Here is a 17,088-nt window from a genome sequence, read left to right as displayed (position 1 = left end):
TCGGGGGCACAGCATTTGATAGGCTTTCATTGATTTCACTTTCACGAACCAGACAGGTGTCTTTAGAAGTTCATTTTATTCCTCTTTTTAAACATTTAACAAAAAATTATCAAATCGTGTGAAATTGTTGGCATCAGTGGTTTGGAATTTACTGATCTTTGGAATTTCGCGTTGGCAAACTCAGAGCAAAAGTTGTCAGTGTACCGGGGCCCACTCACTGTCCGGCCATCTCGAGCGCCAGCTTCTAACCCCAACGGAAATTGCGTCTCGGAAATTAGAGTTGAAGAATCTTGCGTGCTGCTTTAGCTTTGCGTTTATTGAACAGTGTGCGAATTGGACGTTTTTTTCTCACTTTGACTGTACCCGCCTTGCTTCATCGTTTCCATTCCTCATTTTATTTCCTACGAATACCTACTCCCATTCGGATCCGCCTGTTATTTCTGACGATGTCGAAATCACCTGCATGACCTGCACTTTTTTTCTTCGCCTTCCAGGTATAGGGGTTGCATCAGACGGCTGGGCCAACGTTGCAGTAGCTCTTCTTTTTTAACATTTTGTCTTCTCCGCGCTTCGGCTCTGGAGCCCAGTCGAAATTACGACTTCGGGGGCCAATTTCAGGTCGCCCTTGTTATATATCCTCCGGCCCCGCTGAACAAGCCAGCGGGGCGCCCTCGCCTCGTGAACTCCGGCGGCGGGAGATAATCCGCAGATTAAACGATATTGTATTACATGTTCGCAAATACACGCTGCGCGGGCAGAGCAAACTTTTGGTTCTCGTCGCGGCGGCGCACTAATGAGCGCCTCACGGCTAATCCGATTACGCGAGCGCGCCGGCAGGCAGGAGGCGCGGAGGCAGCAGCGGCATCGATGAGCCTCTTCGGCCAAATCCCCCAGCGACTGGGGTTGGGGGTCGCGTATGTGCGCTTATAGGATGCCTCGTGCGTACGTGCGTCGCTTGTTTGCCCGCTTTTTTTTTTTACTGCCTCCTCTCGGTGCTTTTGCAGGGAGTAAGTACTTCGTCGTGACGTCACCAGTCGATGTCGATGCTGTAGAGCGGCCGCGTCCCTAGCGCTGCCGTCGCTTTGGATTTGCCCTTCCGTCCCGGCCTTGTCGCGGATGGAATGAGTGCGAGTTTCTCTGCTTGTGCGACTGCGTGTGCGGTGCCCTCCTCTTGGAGGTCGTGCGACAGCGTCTCGGCCGCTTAGCTGGGAGCGACGCCCAAGTTGCGTAATATGCGTTTCGAGCGAACAAGGAGGGGCAGTCGAAACTGCCGGCACCGTTCTGCGGTCGACATTGGTCCCTGCATGCACGAGCGGTCGTTCAGTGGCCGTTAATGACAAGGGAATGCTGTTTCTCGATAATTGTCTCTATTGATCGTTTTGTTGTGCAAGCTGGTTTAATTCTATTTGAAGCGCTCGTCGATTAAAGAGTTGGAAGTCGACGCTCGTGTAGTCGTTTTGTATGTCCCTCTCGTGTCCGCGTCGTGAGGCGAGAACGAAACGCAGTGACTGCGTGGAAAGGGCGCCCTCTATTACACGGCTGGCCGATCGTCACCTGAGCGTGAGCGGGCTACCTTGCTAGCCTGGGTGCCGCCATCTTGCTGGCTGGACTGCTTTTTTCGCCCGGCGCTACCAACCACTCCCTGGGCGTTGCCTTATTGTTTACTAAGCTGCGGCACGCCCCTCCTGCAGGCGTGGTGGATTGGTAGCGCCAGGTACGAAAGCAGTCTAGCCAGCAGTATGGCGTCGGTCAGGTTGAAAAAGTTGCTGAAGATCGAAGCGGCAAACACCCTTAAAGAATAAAACAAGGCGCTTCAACCAATGACGTCGACCGATCGTCATGACGTCACAGATGAATTCAATTTTCGAAATTAGGTTTTAACTGGAAGAGGTAGTGGAGTACTTGACACGCGCCACAGCTATAGCCGCAGCAGTCGACCTGGAGCTACACTCAATCAGAGGCGAAAATCAGCGAAGTGCGGTAACCTATAGGGGGTGGTGAGACGAAGTGGCGGTGCAATAAGCGGCGCAGTTGCGTATTTTTGAGGTTATCGCCGCTCCGTTGCCTCACACGCCTCTGCAGTCTGTGAAGCTCTGCCTCGTCGCAGCCCAAATCTGTACTTTGAAAGAAACGCCGAGAAAAATCCGCCGAAATTTTTCGAAAATAAATGAGAAAGGATAAGTTCTACCACTATTTAATTATCAAGGACCCGCGATTGTCGCTACTTACTGCGCTACTTCTTCGCTGCAGTAGCATGTGTCATGGCCGGTCGCGCGAGCACGGCTGTACCCACGATCGGCGTGATGCGGCTTACGAATTCCGTGTCCCTCGCCGAGATGCGGGGGGCGAAGCGGGGCAGCGATTTGCACCCGCGCTTGCCCGTCCCGCAGCTGTGCGTGCGATCGACTCGATGCGCGGCTGCTGTTGCGTGCCCCGATATCGGGCGCCGGAATCTATGCGCGCCCTCTCGTGCGCTTCGTACTTCGGCAGAGGCCGATCGATATCGAGCGCCGATCGGGCGTCTACCCTTCCCTTGCTGGGTCGTCGCCGCTTCTGTCACGGAGGGCTTTGAGGAAGGCCGTCCTTCGCCCGCCGGCACGTGTTCGAACCCCTTTCACCCTCTGCTCTTGCTTTCCCTAATGTGCTTTCTTCCCTTTTCCCGTTCCTCCTGTCCCTCCCTGCCTGGCACATTTGCGGTGACAACAGCTAAACTCGAACAACTGTTACACTCGCGCCACGGAACTTGTGATTTTTTTCCTTACGAACCGCGTGCACGTTAGCTCCTTCTTGGTTCGTGCGACGAGAAAGTGGCGAGTCGATGGCCGATGATAGCTCTAAAGGCTGGTTGGTCCACGTGCAAGCTTTTGAGGTGCGCGTCGCGGCGAAAAAATTTCAACTTGTTGGAATTAGTTCCGAGAACAGCCTGGTTGCATGTTTCGTCCCGAGACCGTTAAGGCGAGTAGCGCAGCTGGAAATGTGGCTCATTGGCTGCTCGTCGGTGCGTTCTCCGGCTGCTCCCGACAGGGAAGCCCTTAAAATTGTGTATGCAAGCAGTACTCTGCGGTGAAAAACGGCCCTGAGGTGATTCCTTGCTGGTCCTGTAGCCGTGTGTAACAACAGGTTGCTGTCGTGTGAACTCGAATGCTACAGCAAAATCCAGGTATACTAAAACGAACTTTCATCTTTTCGTCTCGGAGCGGATAGAGAGAGAGAGACCTTTTAGACTTAGACTTAGACAAACTTTATTATATCAGATAATCAGGACGTCGACCTCGCCATCCCGTCCTTGTCAGACGGCCGAGATCCCTTGGGACCGGGCGGCTTCGAAGGCATATCTGATGGTCTCTTTTTGTTCTTGGAGGTCCTGGCTGCGTAGCAAAACCTCCCATGACTCCTTGCAATTCACTAAACGTGTGGATTGGGCGCATGCCCACATCATATGGGCTAAGGTGGCTCGTTCTCCACAGGCCCTACATTTCCCGTCATTGAAGCCGGGCATGAACCTACTCAGCGCGGCTGGATTCGGAAAAGTGCCCACCTGCAACTGCCGCCATGCTACTTCCTCCTTCTTGCTCAGCTTCTTGTGCGGTGCGGAGTATTCTTGAGGCCTTTTGTGAAGAAGCGCAAACGCGATCGGTTCCGTGCCGCAGCTTCCCCAGGTTGCCGAGTGAAGTCTCTCCGCCATGTGGGCGCGTGTCCAACTTCCCCGCGCGCAACACCCTCGCGCGTGGCTAGCTGATTCAGGCGAGCGCTCAGCTGTGCTTCCTTGCGTTCGCAAATACGCGTGACCGGCGCGCAACTATACGGGCGTCAATGCGTCAGCGACTGGCAACGCGTTTCTTCTCTGCGAACGATGATTCAGCCGCCGCTCGCCCCGCTTATTTGCCGCTGCTCTCCATCGCGGCCTCGATTCCCAGAACGTCCATTCGGTCAGGGCCGCGCGCGCGCGCCTGGGCATGTTGCTGCGCTCCTCCTGGACGCCGCTCGCTTCTGCCCGTAACAAAGCGGCCGCTGTGTGAAAATAGCAGGCAGGCTGCTGGAGCCGGTCTTGCGCTGTCGGCGCTGCGTTATTCCCTTTCAAAAGTCGTTCTCGGTGCTTGTTTATTTTTTTTTTAGCGCCCTTCCATGCGTCGGCAGCGGCGGACTCATCTTCGGTCTGCATGCATGCAAATGCAGGGTGGAGCTCGCGTTGAATGTTAATGAAAGCGGCGTTATGCGCGCGTCTTGAATGAAGGGGCGTTATGCCTGGCCGTGATGAGGGAAGCGCGCCATACAGCATGCGGCCCCATCTGTCTCGCCGAAACTGAGGCCTAGGCTGGTGAAATGTAATGGTTCTATATCGCTGCTGTCCTTTCGCGCCTTTTGCCATTGGCTCCAGCCAAAGCTCCCGCCCTGCCACTCTCTGTTACCTACCCGGTTCTTTGCTGTCCATTTTTTTCGTGTTATCTGGTAAGGGTGTAGTCGAGAGTTCGACGGCGTACCGTCTCTGGTCAGGAATCATAGCTTGATGACATTCACTGTTCACTGACCATGGTCAATGACGTTTCGGGAGCGATACGGTCCCCTTGTTCACAACTGACCATGGTCAAACACAAATGGCAAAATAGTAAACAAGGGAGCCGTAGCGCTCCCGAAACGTCATTTGTGTTTGACCATGGTCAGTGACCAGTGAATGTCATCAAAATCTGGTAAGGATTTGGTGCGAAGTATCGTGCGGGGTTCCTAACTAGCGCCTCGAATGCGCATTCTCTCGAGCGGCCGTCCTTTCCTGTGCAAGCTTTCGTTGTTCTATCTCAGCATGGCCACTGACGGCGCGCCGTTCGCGTCTCACCTCGCGTCTTCTCGGCCCCTTCGTCGTTTCCTTCCTTGACCGGCGGCGGCGGCCTGACGCGAGTGTCGCTGGAATGCGGATTGCGGAGTCGTTGCGCGCCGCCGACTGTCTCATTCAACGTCCTCCCCCTCCCTCGCTGCCTGTTTCTCAGGTAGCCTGCATCCGCTTCTAGCGCCGTGTGCGCCGTCACGGCAGGGAGGGAGGGAGGGACTGCGGGGGCAGCTGTAGCTCTCTCCGGGTGGCTGTTTTCTCTACGGCTTGTTGGGCCTCCTCCTGAGTCCCTCTTGAGCTGCTCGTACGCGGCTGGTTTTTCACGCCACGCCCGTGAAAAAACTCGCCAGGACCGCCCGCACTGCTCGCGTAGTAGATGGTTGTGGTTATTTCGAAAACATACAAAGAAGGATGCGCCGGACGCAACGTTATGCGCCTCCATTTTTTAGAGCGGTAGCCCCAGTACTCGCATTACTCAAGGTCGCGTTAGTATGAAACACAAGGCATTAGTGGGACCATTGGGTGTTACCATTGGTGCACAAGTTGTGGACCACCTAATTGGCGTAGAATGTTCGGAGTGTATCAAGCGATTCAGCGCGTTACTGAGCATAAGATTACTAGTCGAATCAAAGCGTAGCATATAACAGGGGTTCGCACCGACGACCTTTGGTTCCCAAACCGTGACTTCTTGAAATTTCGAACGTCCACTACGCTCAGCCTAATTGACGTAGAACATTCGAAGTGGTGTCAAACGATTTGCTTCTTGCGCTGTATACGTTGGCATCAACAAAGTAAGTATATGGAAATAACGAAAAATCTCTACCGGATATAGCGAAGATGACTAATGACGCAACATTCGTTCGGTATTGCTAACGCTCGATACTCATACGCTGCCTCAGCCTTTTGCTCATTTTTATGCCTTCCCTTACAGCGCGCTTCAGGTGTCCACCGAGATGTAAGGCAGTTACTGCGCCATTAAATTCTTTTCCCGAAAAGCCAATTTACCAATTTACTTACACGCATACAATGGGCGTGTGTGGTAGCGCAGCCACTCGCGTGCCGCGCGCGTCGCGTGTTTTGCGCGAGCAGAAATTCCACGGTGGCGCTGGAAGTCGTTCGCCGTGTTTCACCTTTTTGCGAGGCCGTTAAGGCGGACAGCACGAATCGACAGAAATGATAATAGATTGGGTAATAATGGAATGGCTCGGTGATATTATTTGTCGCGACGCAGCGATGGGATATCTATTTCCCGTCACTGATGTTTACCTCTCGTATGTGCGGACGGTATCCGTCCTCGGCGGATCCATCGCCACTCGGTCAGCCTCGGGTTCATCTAATATCTGTCGGGGTTTCTGGGAGCTCGCAAAAATTGCCGCCGGTATACGGCAGCGGCACCGTTCTTCGTGCAGCACTTTATCGATGACATGTTCATATAAGTGGACGAAAAAGGAGTATGCCTGGACTAGACGAAATGGTGTATGCGCGTTTCGCGCGGTGAACGCCGTCGAGCCAACTGTTCCGCAACTCGCCCGGTCGATTGTAGAAGCTGTCCGCAGCGGCGCCCGCATATCACGCGGGGCCCGTGTCACAACACGCGATGTTGAGCACACACCGCGCGCGCCTCGAGTTTTTTTTTTCACGTATTTCCTTTTTTTTGTTTCTACATTTTTTTTTTTTTTTTGCTCTCCAAGCGACCCATCGATTGTTAGCCTGTTCGTCGTCCCGATAGCTACGGCAGCCGTCATTTCAGGAACGAACTGGCGGCTGCGTTGGTGAACAGTGGAGAACCGCCTCCTCCTCCTCATAACCCCCCTCTCACCCTCCAGCCGTCCCGTTTTTTCCCGGGCGCCGTCGTAAACCGATGGGAGCCCATTTTTAACGCCGCTCCTTCGCTCTGTGCCTTGGACGGTGCGCGCGGAGAGGGGGGTCGGGCCGTTGGCTGCAGCCCCCGTTTTCTCGATGGGTGTGGAGATATTTCAGGAATTCCCCTCCCTGCCCGCGTCCCGATTCGCGTCTCTCTCCTGCCAAATTACCGCTCGTCGTTGTCTGGAGGAGTTCGGCCCGCGGGCTGCGACTCTCTGGCCGGGGCTGCTTCTTTCTCTCGCTTCTTCTTTCCTCGCGCGGGAGACGGCGGGCCGATGTCTTGCCTCCCCCTCCTCCCGGCCCTTCCCCGGTCTCCTCAAGATGGCGCTGGCTGTTGCCAGCTGACAGCGGCGACAAATGTTTCGCGTCGTCGCGTTGTGCTGCGAGCGAGCGCGCCTGCTTACGACCTTGCCTTGTTTTGTGGCGCCCGTACTGTGCTGAGCTGGTCATTGCCTGCATGTTAACCTTTCCTGAAAGCCTTGACTTTGGATGTGTACGTCTAGATCCTGTAGCCACACTTATATGAAGGCGGTTGCCTTCCTTCCGGTCGGACAAGGCTGATAAACATTGCCTGCGCGTTCGGTGGCCCCTTATTCTCCCCCATAAGCTGAGCTTGTGTGTTTTTCAGCCTTCTTGAGAATATAAAATCTGTTGGGAGAGAAGAGACTTACTTTTAAATTAGAACTTCGGCTTCATCCTTCTTGAGATATAAAGTTCGTTGAAGAAAGGGAGAGAAGGGACTTAGTTTTAAGCTAGAACCAAGGCGTACAATGCCTCAGTCCGGGTAGGTAAGGCCTAAAGCGATCGCCAGTAAAACCGCGTAACATTGTGCATGCGCTGCGCACTGTTCGTGCTCCTCTGGTCGCAAGAAGTCGGGGCGGCAGGTGCACTGCAATAAAGCGTGTCTACAAAATGTGAACGGGCACTCCCTTTGTGCACGTTCCATCGCTGTCGCCGTGTGTTTTAATGCGATAGCGTTAAAGGTTCCGTTCTCCGGAAACTCCGATGTCGGCGTTGCCAGCGTAAACTCGCGGCCATGGCTGTGGCAGGTGGTGCCCGGAGAGCAACCTCTGAGGCAGGTGGCCCACCTAGGTCATGCGACCTTGCGCCGTCATCACAATCTGCCCACCGTGGCTTTGCTGTTTTTGTTAGTTACTACGTGCTGTTTTTCTTTTCCATTCTTCCCTTTACCGCGGTGCTGGATAGTCAGCCGGAATTGTTTTCAGAACTTTCGTCGCCGTGAATCTATCACCATGATGGTTAATGTCGGTATCATGGTCCCCGCATATACGCACTGATAAGGCTAGTTCAGCGTGTATGAATTATTGCTTGCGGGATTTTGGGCGGCAGTGTTTCTTCCTTTTTTTTTTTAATTCCCGTCTTTTGCGCTCGCCTGTGGCTAATGTTTTTCCCCCCTCTGTTTTTTCTCTGTTGGCAGGATTTTCCAAAGGGGCCGATTGGGTGAGTGACGCCTTCGTACCTCTGGTGACTAATTCCGCAGTAGCGCCATGATAGCGTTTTCAGGCGCGGCAGGAAATGCAGCGTGTGTGCGTGTCCGGCCGGAGCGAGTGTTGCTGCGCGCTGTGACTGACTAGTCGCGTCGGCGCGAGCCATGTGCGTGTCGCAATGCACTTTGCAGTTGCTCAGCGGTCCCAGCCTACTCTCCCTGTAGAGATCTTCCATTTGCTGATGTAAGGGTGGAATGAACTGCGAGAGATACCTGGGGCTCTCCGAGGTCCTTTTGTTTTTATTGTTGTTTTAGTTGTTTGTTTCCCGGGAGCTGGAATTGCAGGACAGCTGAAAGATAATCATCTGACTTTAGGTAATGGGCTACGCAGGGTTTCGGTCGGAATGAACGCAGTGAGGAAACGGTGCTAGATTGAAATAGTTAGCTGTTGCTTTCGAGCATCCTTCGCATTGCAAACTCGTGACAGAAGGCGGAGATGACACAGTCTGAACAGGAAGGAGTAAAAAGAGAGTATGCTGTCCTCTAGCGCCCTCTCTTTTATAAAAAAGGAGTTCGCTAGAGGACAACTTACTCCCGTTTTACTCCCGTATAGGTGCATTCATGTTTGGAGTGTACCTGAGGTGCAGTCATGGTCATAAGTTTACGGAATGCTGATTCGAGAAAGAAAAAAATCTGCTCTATGCGGCACTTTATTTTATTTAATTTTCTGCTGTGCGAAATTATGTGTTGGTGCTCTCCACTTTCTTTTCTCTTTTAATCGGTTTAAGCCCCATTCTACCTGGATGGCACGGTCCTGTGCGCTGTACTTCTGATTCTGTTTAATAAGTCCCTACATACTATAACAAACAGACAGGCAGACAAACACGTTTTACTGAAAGGCCTCGAAACGTGGCAGAATTTGCATGCTCCATCCGCTAGAATTAGTACCAGCGGACTCGGTTGTGGAGGTAGCAGTATTTTTTTTATATATTTTTTGCTCAACGGCGCCCCGTATAATCTTGTCCATCGCGGTGTATACAGGCCTTGGGGTCGTCGTCGCTCAACTTAGCTGCGCTTTTTAGGTGTCTCACTTCTGACAAGCACGGACGCCGACCCAGCCTGCCTCCCTTACTAAAATTTCTTTACTCTTTGAAGGATTTGCATTGCCCGTTGTCTATTTTTTAGGATTTGTCTATAGGCAGTCTTTTATTGACTGAAGTCCGTGGATAGTCTATATAGATTTATGGTCATACAGTTTTAGTTGACATTTGTCTATAGAATGTCTATAGACTACGGAAGACAACAAGAAATATCTGTAGGAAGCCAATTGAGTCTATAAGAAGTCTACAGACTGTCTACAGATCCACTTTTAAGGGCTGCCTTCTGTCTTTGTTTCTTCCGAACTCCCTCCCTCGCGTAAAGAAGCCGATTAGGCGCCTGCGGAGACGGAGTGACGCGGGCTGCCGTCAGCTGTGGCGAAGTGTTGTGGCACGCATTTCGCCCGCTGCCTCCTGACGACCACGCCCGGCGATGGGAAGGTTTTCCCCGATGCAGCGAGAGCTGCTCCTCGCGCACTCATGCGTACCCGCGCGGGGATGCCGAGGGCGTCGAGCAGTGCGCGAGCGGCGACCGAGATCACATTCGGCGAAGGACGTCGCGCCAGTGTGGAGCGCGGTGGGCCGGCCAGAAATCGAAAGTAGGCAGGAGCACCGGGGCGGCGAGATGGAAATGCGCGCCGAGGAAGATGTGGGCGTTCGTATATACGCGAACGAATGCCGAAAGGAACAAGGTCTTAAGCGCCAACCGTAGTGGCGGTTTGCGTTGCTTGAGACCGAGTGCGTCTCGGGAGCCATTACTCGTGCCGGGAACTAATAGCCTTCCGCCCGCGGTGTCGTAGACGCATAGCTCGCCACTACAGCGGATTGTGTTGTCGGATTCTTGCCACAGGACTGAAAGCGAAGGAAACGTGGAATAAGTTGGAAGCTTTTGCGTATACGTGAGTCGGGATTCTTGACGAGTGGGTTAGCTATGCTTGTATGTACTCAGTGGGTTAACATCTCTATGCTCATATCCACAGACACATTTTGTATAATGGAAGGGATGAAGAAATGATCTGTGACCATATTCGTCGATAAATGATAATACTCAGGTTTCCGGAAATGTCACCCGGGTCTATGGCCGCTGTACTGTTCGAAACAGCGGTTCGAGACTACTAGAGGAAGGCGGCGATTGAATGACGCGACGTTAGTTTTGTGTTCGTTTGTTTGCTCATTCTTTCATGTGCTCTGTGAACGTATGTTACAGTTTTCGGCGACGTTGTTGTTTACATTGTGGGTGAGGTTTCCATGGAATGCCGTACTCTCGCACGTCGACGCGCTTCAGCTGAGATGCATTTCCGTCACGCGTCAGTCGCCTGGGCGCAGCGCGCGCGACAGCCCTTGCAGTGCTCACCTCGAAGGGAACCACGCTCCGGTCGCTGAAACGAACAGTGAAAGCCCGCTAGCGCACGGACAAGTCTGGGCTGCTAGACCGCAGACTGGTGGCGCTGGTCGGGAGCTCTGCGGACGCCCGCCCAGTTCTCCCCGCAAGGCGACAGCAGCCGTGCGGAGCGAAAAATGATCGGAGAAATAGGGGGAGGAATGGAGGGGGGCAGGCATTCCTTGTCCGGCGGCGGGACAAGGAGGCCAGCAGTGCGCGGTGGGCGTTGCCGTCTCGTTGCTGCGGCCCCGGCTTCCATCTACGCGTCCCCCTCCTCCACTTCGCTACCTCCACCGTGCGACGGAGAGGCGACGCTCCGGCCGAGGCCCCGGCGGCGTTTCCTGCCGGTTCAGCCACCCAGAGAGAAACCAGTCCTCCTTCCCGTGGGCGTCTGTCCGCGCTGTCGTCGTCCGGGGGTCGGCCTCCTCCGAGGCACCCGGAATACCTGCGCCTGGTGCTAGCGTATCCCCCCCTCCACACCCCATCCTCCCCTTCTGCCGCCGAGTGCGTCAACCGACTCGCGTGAGCGGTCGCCAGCCGTGACCTGTCACTCGCGGCCACCTGTACCCGAAGAAGAGGGACAAGGACCGCGAACGCGCTGGCTCCCTTCTCCAGACGACAAGGATTCGGCTGGGGCCCGTCGTTGACTTCACTGCCGCCGCTGGGCCCCGATGGCTCACGACTGTCTAGTGGGAGGACGCTGCTCTTCGAAGCAGCAAGCAGCGTTGCGTCTCTCGCTGTTTCACGCTTTGTATTCGGACGACGCGATGACGTCTGGATGAGCCGTGACCTTTTCTGGCGTCGAATTTTGCGATTCCCGGTACGCTGTATACGATCATTTGGAAGGTTGTGGATCCCATCTTCCTTATTTCTGCCCACTCACTCGTGAGCTTGTTTCGATAAAGCTGAACGTAGAAACACCTCTGTATTGAAAGTTTGCGCCTTAGAAAAACCCACTTGGTTCTAATGAAGTTGGAGTCCTCCAACACGGTGCTGCTAATGGCCTACAAGTTTCTTTGTTTACTAGTCTCCGTTCTTATGCACTTGATGCCTGTTAGTTGGCTCGTGGCATCCAAATTTTAAAAAAAAATCCGAAATTCAGCAGCAGGCAAAAGTAAATTAACCGCGAATAGGTTGTAAAGGAGAAAACGCGCATTCATAATTGGCGACCTCAGGCTGTTTTGAATCTTCGTGTCGCTTTTTGTAGTGGTCGTTGAAGTCTGATTAGTGCTCGCTTGCCGGCGTAGGAAAAGCAATTACGTTTTCGCACTTCCCGGAATAGTACTAACAGTGCGTTTTAACGGCGCTCGGTAGACCCACCGTCGTCGCCGGCGGGTGGTTGCTTCGGCCTCTTCCCCTTTGTGGTCGCGCACTTATCTTCGTGGCCCATCGCCGTCTGTGAGGCCTCGCCCTCCCTCCCTCTGAGCGTTTCCCTTTCTCCTTCCTCCGCCTGTTGCTCCTTTTCTCGGTAGATGGCGAGTCCGCTCATGTTTCGACACGTCCAGCTCTGCATGGGTGAGGACACGCCGTGTGCCTTGTGACTTCAGTTTTGCCCGATTAGTCGGGCCCTTGCGCCGGTCGTTGCACACCCATTTTGTTTTTCGCCTGTGCCTCCTTTCTCGTGCCATCGACCGCCTTTGGAGTTCCACACCACGCGGGCGTCAGCTGGCGGTGTACCTGTACATGATCGTGAGTTTTTGAGCAGTACTATGTGTAGCTTGGTCTTGCTAGAGACGCTGCTAGCCATCTGCTAACTGTCGGTGAAGTATGTCGTGCCGGCTGCGTCTCTGTTCCAGGGCTGCGCGGGAGTTCTTCGTGCCTAGCTTAAAAATTTGTTACGCGAGATGGATGAAAGGGGACATCGGTTGCACAACTTGTCTGGTTGCATGGCAGCAGTGACGGAACCCGCATGCATAGCTGATCTCTTCGGGTGCTCGTATGCGAAGTTCGAATGCATGCAATGATAGGGACTGCAGGCAGCGCTCGTGGGACGGCGCCCGTCTCTTCGCTACTGGCGTATCCTATCCGACGTGAAATGACTCCGTGGAGCTTCCATTCCGTCACGGGAGGACGGGGCGCGCGGGTCCCGAGGGAGCAGCAGCGAGCGCTTCTCCCCCGCGTCGACGTTGCTCACCCCTCGCTCGTTCCTTGCGCTCAATACGGAGTTTTGCCACCGGGGGCGACTGCTGCTTCTCTTTGTGGTGTCCCTCCGTTCTTTTCTCGTAGTAGTGTCAACTGCCTTTTTACGGGTTGTAGACCCCTGTTGGCAGAGAGCGAGCAGCGCCGGCGGCCTTTTTTTTTTTTCTTCTGCCCGTCTTTTATTTCTCCCTGTTCGAGCCTGGCTCTGTCTGCGTACAACGCGGCGTGCGCGATGGTGTGACGCGCACCCCCCTACCCACGCGTGGTAGTCGACGGGAGCGGGGCGAAGGGATCGTAAATTATCATTTGCGTCTGCCGGAGAGACTCGGAGAGGGACCGAGGACTCCCCACTGCGCGCTCTTTTCTCTCTCTCTCTCTCTCTCTCTTTGTATTTTTATGTATATATTTTCTTGTCGCTGAGCCCGTATTGATGCTGTCGCCGAGTGCGCGCATCGGGACGCCGTCTTTGCTCTTGCGTTGCCCCGATGTGTTCGCGTACATCTACTGGGAGGGACTTCTCTGCATATTCCTTGTTTTTTTTTTTTCTGCTTTAACGCGATTGCGTTACGAAGCCCGTGTCGCAGGAAAGTCGACGTCGTTGACCCTGCACAAAAAATCCCCAGAGAGGCAACCTAGGTAGCCGGTTGCATCGACCTATTGTATCCAATGCGACGTTGTTCCAGCCGAAAGTAGCACCGATTTTTTTCATCATGAGTGGTAGCCTGGAACGTTGGGCCTACGGTATATCAACTGTCCCCACGTTCGTCTTCAAATGGGCGCACGGCTGAATACAACTTGGCTAAAATGCGAAGAGCGCATTTAGATTTCGAAACTAAGGCTTAATAAGCTCCGTTTCGTCTTCGATCGGCAACATGCGCCAGTGGCACGGTGCCGCGCCTATCCGCACTTGGCTGCGGTCGTCTGTACTAGCATTCGTCTAATGGTGAAAAGTTTGAGTCCACCATCGTGATGTGCCCTCCGTGCGCAAGGCTGAAGGCGCCAGCGGCCGTCCGCCCCATTGTTCGGCCCATGCGCAGAGTCGCAACGATGCATCCGCCTCGAAAATGAGTGCGAAGTGTTCGCATTCCATGGGAAGATCATGTCTGTTTGGTGAAAGTGTTTGTCGCTATAAAGAACGTGATAGCCGTCGCCATTTTTTATTTTTTATTTTCCTTTTCGTGCATGGTGTCTGCAGGCATTGCAGCGGTTCTTGGCGGCGTTGTGACGGACGGCGTGTTTGTTATGAATGACCGAAGTTAGGCGTACTTGCGGTGTTCTTGAACCCTGCTTTGGCATCATCTCTGCAGTCTTTGTTTACTCGTCCTTTCCCTTCACTGCACTGGCTCAGTTGCGACAGCTGCTTGCGTAAGTGCGCTCTTTTCCCTTTGCGTACGGGCGTCATGGCTGCCGTGAGGTCGTGTCTCGCCGTTTCACTATTCTTCTATGATTCGAACTACGCAAGCAGTGCCACGAACCTTTTCAATTTTTTTGTGCTTTGCGTTGGCGCCTTCGATTCGTCATATGTCGCATGCTTGTATTGGCCCGTTTCTTAAATGAGTCCTAATAGCAGGTTGTCTGGATTTTGCGGTTTCTTCTTTATCTTTCTGTACTTAGGCCACGGGAGCTTTACTTAACGAGGACGCTAGCGATCATATAAATAGAGCGAAGCCGAGAAATACCGCACTTGGCAGACATTAACACGATGCGGTGTGGTTGACACGAGTGTGCAAAAGATGTTTGGGGAGCGAGAGTTAGTAAGCGAGGTGGTCACGGTATGGCAGCAATTTAGGATAGCGCCTTCATCTATACTTCTGCTTTCCGGCGTGAATAAGTTCACGTTTGTCTTGTGTAGCGCAGGCATTGCCCACCTTTTGCCGACGCGCTGACTGTGCTTCCAATGTAGACTTGGTTTAACCGAATTATGTCCTACCCGTCGTTTTGCGCGTCCAGAGCTTCTGAACGTGCGGCGGATGTTCCTAATGCGATCTTCGTCGCGTGGGGTCGAGGACCATATAAATCTCTTAAAGGTGAACTGCGTCGGGTCGTTCTCGCCTCTTTCCATTTGTCCTTTATAGATGCGCATTGCTTGATCCGAGACTCCGTCGGGTCGTTTTCTTCGTTGAACGTATCTAGTACGTATATCGTGCCGCGCGCATCTGCCAAGCATGTGGGCTTCTCCTGATGAAGCGATTGCGCTTGGCGCCAAGTTGGAAGGCGCGGCGCCTTTGCCTCCATGCCCAACAGGCATTGGTAGCTAGAGCCCGGGCCGCTGCGGAAGCTACAGGGATCCCGGACTAGGGATCCCTCCTAGTGTTTGTAAGGGGCGGGCCCTTCCGGCTCGCCCCATCGACCTCTCACTGTAAATAGAAATAAAAGTTTTCCTCCTCCTCCTCCTCCTTCCGTTCTCGGGCTCCTTTCTCGCTTCGAACGCACTTCAAAGAGAATGGCCTCCCTTTGTGCCTGGGCGGTCCGTCGTTCCGGCCAGTGTGGAATGGACGGCGGTGCCTTGAAAAGCGACGCCGTTTCTTCCGAGTACGCTTCCGGGATCCGGGAGGAAACGTCGTTTGCACTGCCTCGTCCTCCTCCCCTCGAAACCGTGTGGCGCTCCTGCCTCCGGCTTTCACTGCAGTGGCGCTGTGCGTCGCGTGGCGTGTATATATCAAGCGGGAATGGCAGGGGGAGAGGAGGAGAGAAGCAGACACCGGGGGTTGCCGCTACTCTGACGTGCTGCCGAGACGTATGGCGTGTGCCCGGTGCACCAGTACCCCCCCCCCCCCCCCTTTTCCCCTCGATTGTGCGGTTCTCTCTTGCTTTCTTTTGCCCGCCTGCCCGGTGCGACGTTTATTTTGGTCCGTTTTGTGTCGTCTCTTTTTTGCGACTGTCGTCGTTATTGTTTTCGCTTCGTCGTTCGACGTGGCTGTTCTGGGACTGCGCGCCACACGTGCTGGTTATATTCTCTCTCGACGCGGAAGTCGGTGTGTGCGCTGCGCGCGGTGGTTTTGAGAGACTGCGTTCTCTCTCTCGTTCTCTCTCCCTCGATCTTTTCGCTGCTTTATTACTGGCCGAGGCCGGCCTTTGATCTCGGAATGTCTGCGCAGTTGGCGGGCTTTGATAGCCGGCACTTTTCTTCGCGGCTCTATGGCTGCTCTCCCGCGGTAGGTCCTCCGTGTGTGTTCTCTTACTCCGCTGGAGAGAAATGGTTAAGCTAAACTGCAGCCGCCTTATTCGTGCAAGCCCCTTTACGGTCTCGTTTCGGGTTACGGTTACGGCGGCGCTCTTTTGTGTTCGTTTTTTTTTTCTTTTTTTTTTTGAGGATATCCAGACATAAGCATTATTGCGTCTTATGTGACGTAACCGTCCCGATTGAGTCGATTTCCTTGTTCCGGTAGGCGTTTGCCGGATCGCTTTGAGATAAGGCTCTTCGTCCTGCAACTTCATAGCGCACTTTCTAGCGGTGTTGAGATCATACGCGTGCTTTGTAGGCGTAGGTTGTTGTTTGATTTCTCTTCTGCCTTTTTTTTTTTTTTGGGGGGGGGGGGGGGGGGGGGGGGTCCAACGGGCATAATTCTCTGTCGGCGTTTGCCGGATCGCTTTGAGATAAGGCTCTTCGTCCTGCAACTTCATAGCGCACTTTCTAGCGGTGTTGAGATCATACGCGTGCTTTGTAGGCGTAGGTTGTTGTTTGAGGGGGGAGGTTCCAACGGGCATAATTCTCTGTCTGTTGGCCAGCCGTTCATTTGGCCTGCGAATCGCGAAACTGGAGGTTGTGTGCATGGGGAAATGTAACTTATAACCTAAACATTAATAAACGCGACGATTGGAACTTAGGGAAGACTACGACGCCCCTCTATTACAGAATGTCTCGTACAACACCAGAGCGCTTTCCTGATATTATACTTCGTTGTCCAAAATGGGGGGTCCTGACTTCCATTAGTAGTCGCCTCGCCTGCCAGTGCTCGTAAGAGCCCCATGTTTTCGTCTTTACACATGCTGGGCCTTGCACGCCGGCGGTCCAGGGGGAGAGAGGAGTCTACGCAGTCAACGCGGGGCCCCGCTCCGTTCTGCGAAGGTTAACGGGGGACGAACGGCGCGCAAGAATTACAGCCTTTGCTTGGGCCAGTGCTGCTACAACAACGGCGACCCGGTGCCCCGCACTCATCTCGGCGGGAGCGGATGCCGTTGGGCGAGCCATCGCAGCGTCCGTTAATGGCCCACTACGGAGTGGAGCCGGGCATTCCGCAGTCGCGGTGCGCGCTCCTCCGAGGACCGCCGCCGCCCCGACGCGATTCCGTGAACCCTCCATCGTTTTGTAGTCACCGTGGGGCGGGGCGAAGGCGAC

The 17,088-nt window shown here is 54.0% G+C and overlaps 1 protein-coding gene across 5 annotated transcripts in view; it reads left to right on the top strand.

Annotated features, from left to right (window-relative positions):
* PlexA (plexin A) overlaps positions 1-17,088 on the top strand; it is a 329,472-nt gene that overhangs the window by 187,858 nt on the left and 124,526 nt on the right. For 3 of the 5 annotated variants that reach the window (XM_089570875.1, XM_089570873.1, XM_089570876.1), the window contains one exon: positions 8,124-8,146. The exons of the other annotated variants lie outside the window; for them this stretch is intronic. The gene's annotated coding sequence lies outside the window, so the exon portion shown is untranslated. The remainder of the gene's footprint in view (positions 1-8,123; positions 8,147-17,088) is intronic. 5 annotated transcript variants of the gene reach the window in all.

This window comes from Amblyomma mixtum, chromosome 2, assembly GCF_055824585.1.
Source record: "Amblyomma mixtum isolate Tamu chromosome 2, ASM5582458v1, whole genome shotgun sequence".
In the NCBI taxonomy this organism is placed as follows: domain Eukaryota; kingdom Metazoa; phylum Arthropoda; class Arachnida; order Ixodida; family Ixodidae; genus Amblyomma; species Amblyomma mixtum.
This window is presented reverse-complemented; position numbering and strand designations above follow the sequence as displayed.